The sequence below is a fragment of the Martes martes genome, assembly GCF_963455335.1.
Source record: "Martes martes genome assembly, chromosome: 6".
In the NCBI taxonomy this organism is placed as follows: domain Eukaryota; kingdom Metazoa; phylum Chordata; class Mammalia; order Carnivora; family Mustelidae; genus Martes; species Martes martes.
This window is the reverse complement of record NC_137893.1, coordinates 120,654,523-120,660,522: the sequence shown is the minus strand read 5'-3', so window position 1 is coordinate 120,660,522 and position 6,000 is coordinate 120,654,523.

The window sequence follows — 6,000 nt, the reverse complement described above, 5'->3', positions numbered from 1 at the left end:
AATCTACTTTTCATGGAGCTCCCACCTGTCTCTTCAGGGCCCGTTCATCCCCACTGATATTAATGAGCCAACTCTAGGACATCCATCCCTGCCTGATCTCTGCCCTGTAGAGGAAAATACCCTCAAATTTCTTGGTGATGCCATTTCCTCTTGCCAACAATTTGCTGATGACTTTCAGGAAAGGTGAGTCTTCGGGATCCTCTTGTGGAATGTAATCCTCTGGTGGGTCTTCTGGCCACACATAATACCTGCATTCTGCATGTCTACTTCCTTCAGCTTCTTTATCCCATGTTTTACTGTCTCTTTATTAGGGCAACTAAGTCATGTCTACCTTATGGAGAGTTGGACACCACTTTCCCCATCTACATAGAGCCACCCCAACGGTGATATTGCCCCATGTCCTGGGCTCCTGGATAAACCCACATCTTGGAAAGTGCTCCTAGTCAATGCACTTTTCCTTCTCCATCCTGATATTCTGGCCCCTCAATCAAGCACCCTCAGAATCCAATCCCAGAGCTACTGCTCATGCTCCTACACATGCATGCTGGGTAGTTCTTGCAAAGCTACTGAGTAGATACCATTTGCATCTGCACCATCTTCCAGCACAGGAAGTATTAACCATTACTAGAGAATGGTGAGCCTCCTCTCTGTGTCCAGAGGGTACTGAAGGACATCAACTGGGAAAACCTTGATCTAGTTTGTAGGCTCTTGGATTTTCCCCACAGGGGCACTGACTGTCACATCACAGGTTTGCCGTGGCTGAGTGTCCAAACCTCTCTGGAGTTCTTCCACTCTCCCAATTATATCTTCAGCTGCCATTCAGCTCTATGCATACTTCCTCTACAGGACATGGCCTCCATGAGATGCTACAGAGGCTCTCTTGTCTACACTAACTGTTTATTAATAGCCCTCAGATTCCTGTGATTTTTCTTTGAGGCATCAGTACAGATCACCAGTAACCTGCCATCTCCACTGATTCTGCAGCACCCTCCCCCTCCATTACTTTCCACAGGCTTCTGTCATCCCACCTGCCATAGCTTTCCCCCAGACCAGGACAGTTTCTCAGCTCACCACCAGCAACACCTGTGGCAGCTCAGCCTCCCTTTGTGTCTCACCTTCCAGCCCTGATGGTTGCCTCCTGGTCTGCCAGGCAGTGCATGAGCTCCTCCCCAATCCTCATCCTTCTGCTTGCATTCCTGGGACATTCCTAATGCCACCTGTGTTTCAGTGTCCTGTGAGGAGCAGACCCCAGTACAGCATGATAATGCCAGGAATTTGTTAGGAGAAAGCCTTGTGAGAAGACATGGGGAAGGAGCCAGAAAGGCTGGGAGAACAGCAAATCTTGATGTAAGTCTGAATCCGAGGGAAGGAGAGAGAAGGAAATTTGGCTGGAAGCTTCCTAGACCCAGTGCAGAGTCAGGAAAGTTCATCAGGGTATCAGGAAGCCCTGGAGCCTCAGTCAGCCTGCAGAGGAGAAAGAGTTCTGCCTCAGTTTCTCTGCTGTTCTCAAGGACAGGCTGGAGGAATTCTACAGGAAGTGCATTCTAAGAGCAGACATGGCATCAGATTTGAGAGCACATGGCCAGGGCCAGGGATCAGTTACATACCCTCAAGCCAAGGGTCAGGGATATGTCTTCTCATAGCCACCACTATAATCCACTCAAGAACAAACATTGATGAAGAAAAAGAGAACAGAGGAAGAATTGTTGGACGAGTACTTGCAAGGAGACAAGAAGGGATGCCATCTAGGGCAGCACCAGAGGGAGTGGCTCTGGCTGGCAACAGCATGGATGGCACCTGTGCTAAGGGACTTCGAGGCCCATCACATGGGGACAGATGCTAGGACATGAGTAGATGGTAGAAGAAATCTGTACAATTGTCCTCTAATGTGTTCAGTACACAAGCAGATGGCAAACCTGCTAGACAAGGATGTTAAGGGAACAGTCTTACTGATGTTCCAGCTGAAGTCAGATGATGGTTGACTAGAAGCCTCCCAATGCTGTTCTCTCTAGAAAAACAACAAACACACACAAAAAACAAAAGATAAAAATATCAATCTATCTATCAATCAATCAATCAAGTACAGCCCTTGTTTCTGTAAAAACATCAATAAAAACAATAAACAGCACTATTGATGACAATGGCTCTGGGAAAGCTCTGGACTACCCTGAGAAAACAGTAGAATGCTTTAGAGCACAAAACCCAAGGATGGTTACATAGAAAAGTGCAGGAAACACTTCACCCATGTCACCCCATCCTTCAGTCTGGAGCAACTCAGCACAAGGAAGATGCCCTCAGAGGGATGATTTCACCTGCAGGGAAAAGGGAACAGGAGGACTCCTGCCATCTTGCTCACCTGTGGGATCTGCATCCTTTGCCGCCAAGGACCCCCACAGACAGTCTCCATTAATGCTGAACCTCCTGATGGAGCTGTCCAAAGTCCTGCCACTTCATCTCCTTCCCAGCGCTGGAGCTCTCACTGTGGTGAGATCTGCCCCCAGAGGTCCAAGTCCCTGCTGTGCTCCACTCTCCAGGATTAGGATCCCGCAGAACCTCACCACCTACAAGGGCTGGAGATGCAGCTGCACTGTGCTCCACCCCTTATTCCACATTTGGAGGTTTGAGCAAAGGATACTAGGTCCATGCAACTGCGGTTCTATACCCCCTCCCTGAGTCCTGATGGGGGCTTTGATCCACCATCATATAGGCAGTCTTGTCACTCTGTACACCACCTCAGGAATCCTATATTGAGGCTTGGCCCACCATCCCTGGGGCCATGTTGCTGAGTTTGTGTAAAGAACTTAATGGACTGTAGAATGAGGGGTTACTACATAACTTCCTTATTTTTGTATATTTTTGAATATCTATTGAATTATCTTGTATGTGCATGAATAAGGTTTCTAAAAAATTAATTACTTTAAAATAGCAAATACATGACAGATCATTCTCAGACCATGAATGATCAGGTTCTGATCTTCTCCTTTAGGACCAATCATCTTTTCACTGAACTATTTTGCCTTCAAATGTCCATTTCCAAAGCAGGTGGGCTGGATTGTATGGACAAATTCTCCCACTGAAATAGTTTGAAATGTCATGTAACTTGGAAAAACCATCATATAGAAAGCATTAAATCTCACAAGACAGTAATAAATGAGTTAACAAGCACACTGCAGAAAGAAGGGAAAGACCCTACTTGGCCCCTCAGAGAGCAGGGTCCTGAAACATGGAGCAAAGGCTCTGTGAGTCCCCTGCCCAGAGTGCAGACAGGCAGGCCCAGACCTTTCGGCTCTGTGCTCTGAGTTGCTCTTTCTTACCATCTCTTTCCCTTTTAAAGTGTAAATAAACATTTACACTCTGATTCTGATGTGTATGTATGATAAACAATACAGGGTGTCATATATATTCACTGTAGAAAAATTATAAAATGATAAGATGATAAATGAAAAGATAAAAAGGATGGTAGTCTTCACACCTGAGCTATTTGTTGCATTTGCTTCTAGTCTCTTATATGTCCTCCTGATGAGGGAAGTCTATTTCTATAAGGTGAAGAGCACAGAGCTCAGGGGCTCCAGCCCTGCTCTCTCCAGATGTCATTTCCTAGTCATTTCTTCCTCACTCAGAGAAGAAAGACTCAGGTGAGAACTACACACTCTCCCCACCCCTCACCCCACCTCTGCACCTGTGTTCTCACCTTCTAAGCAGTGAGGGAGGAAGGGTCTTCCTGTCTCAGACTCCCCCTCCACGTGGGCACACATGGCCCCTCACTCACCTGCATCATGCACTTCCCCCTCTTTCCTGGTTCAGCCATTCCTCCTACATACATGTGGGGATGACTCCCATTCAGCAACAGGAAACAAAATTAAATAAATCAAAACAAAATCATCCCATAAAAAACCAGCATCTGCTCCCACAAGTCCTCCAACTCCAGCCCCATCTCTGTGGCCTCCGTGCAGAACTCGTCCTGACCCATCATCTCACCTACCACGTTGTCTTTGTAGCAAATGGATAGAGGCACAGAGTTTTACAGTGCTTGATATTAAGACAGATATCCCCAAGCTTCCATGTCCCTATTTCCTGAATCTCAGAGACCACCTGCATTAGTTCTTCCAGCTGATTCTCTGATTATTACTTCTGTGCCTGCTTCTCAGACTCCTTCTCTGGTCTTCATGTTTATGTGTCATCTTGACTGAATTGGCACCTTTTTCACACTCTCTCATCTGCCCCATATAATTATTTGATAATTTTGATGAGCTCAGTGCGCAGTGTTTGCATGATTATGACCATGAAATGCTAGTCACAACTGAGCCTTTCACAGACTATGATTATGATTCCTTTCCTGAATCAACTTTTTATTTTCCCTGGAGTAAATAACCATCTTATACCATCATTTGCTCAGTTTCTATTGTGCTCCTTTAAACCCTTCCCCCACCCCATCCTATTGGGTAAATCTTCATGAGCATATTCGAGCCAATCCAATCTTCTCCCATCATGTCTGTGCAGCCGCCTGGCCTGCAGCCCTCAGTCCTGCCCCATGGGGAGGGGATGACTGCACCCCTGGGGTAGGGCTGACACCCAGACCCACTGCAGCTCCTCCTGGGGCCCTTGGCCTCTCTCCTGCTGGCTCCCTGTTGCTGGGATCCCATGTGCTCCCCTTGTTTAGTTTTCTCCATCTTTTGTCCCATGTTGCCTACTGGTGTCCCGTGGAAGGAAACAAGGAAAGTAGAACAGAAATTCTCACATCTGAGGAGATTTTAGGCTGCCCTCACCCTGAGTCACATGGTGACATGACAGAGACTATGCTGGACAGAGTTGTCCTCAGGATTTGGGGGCCTTGCCTCATGTCTTCCAGCCCACAAGGCTGTGTTGCCTCTTGGAGTCTTCAGCGTGTCTGGCCTTCCATCCTCTTTGTGATATTTCCCTGTGATGTGTCCTGGGGTGGGTCTCCTCTCCTCTGCTCTAGGTAAGAATTTGGGTAGGTCTTTGAAGAAATTGAAGAAATATTCCTGAAATTGTTTTTCATCATTTCCTATCTCCATTCTTTATAGAACAATTATTATTAACTTGTTGGAATCACTTGATTAAGAAACAAACAGGTCTTCTCTCCTGCTGCCGTCACCCTCCTGATTGTACGACTTTGGGGAAGGACAACTGTAATCATCCAGTGTATCCACTCAATTATCCATTTCTTTGGTCATATTATTATTTCCCCATAGCTGTTCTATGATCATACAGCACTGTGTGGAGTTGTGTTTTTGCTTCATATCCATATGCCTGTTGCGTCCTGTAGATGAGACTGATGCTAGTGGTAGGGGCCCTGCTAGGTCTCCTGGATTCTGCTTTCGTGATATCATGACTTTCTCCACACAGCACTCATCTCAGGAGCAACTTACATTGCCTTCTGTCATTTTTACTCCATGCCCATCTCCCACATGACCCTGCCAATGTCCTGTCACCAGGGTGTCACTCTTGCTCTGCGCTGTAGTTCCAGAGGCCAGCTGATCCTGAGCTCCTGGATGCCTTGAGATGTCCACTGGATTACGGACTTTAGTGTGATTTGAGCAGCTGAATCATATTGCTCATTAATGTCCTCCTAGGCTCTGAGTCCAGCATCCTCCCATCACAGAACATTCTGGAACATTGGAACAGCTCGCTTGCATGGAGTGCACATCAACCCCCTTCCTGAAGGACAGGTAACAATGAAAGACAAGTCAACAAGTCTTCTGAAAACAAACATTCTGGGCTGAACTCTGGCTCTACCACCTCCTTCTCTCCAAGTCTTCCCTTGCCTGTCTGTACAAAAGCATCCCCTATGGCGTGACTCATGGGTTTGCTTTCATGATGAACTTTGACACTGTGTAAAACACATGATGATAATCCCCAAGACATGTTAAGTGTTCCACTATTTATACTCACAATTATCATATTGATTATAACACTTACATAACTTTTATTCTTTGTTTTCATAAACCACAATTCAAGAAATGTTCCTGAAAATATGGT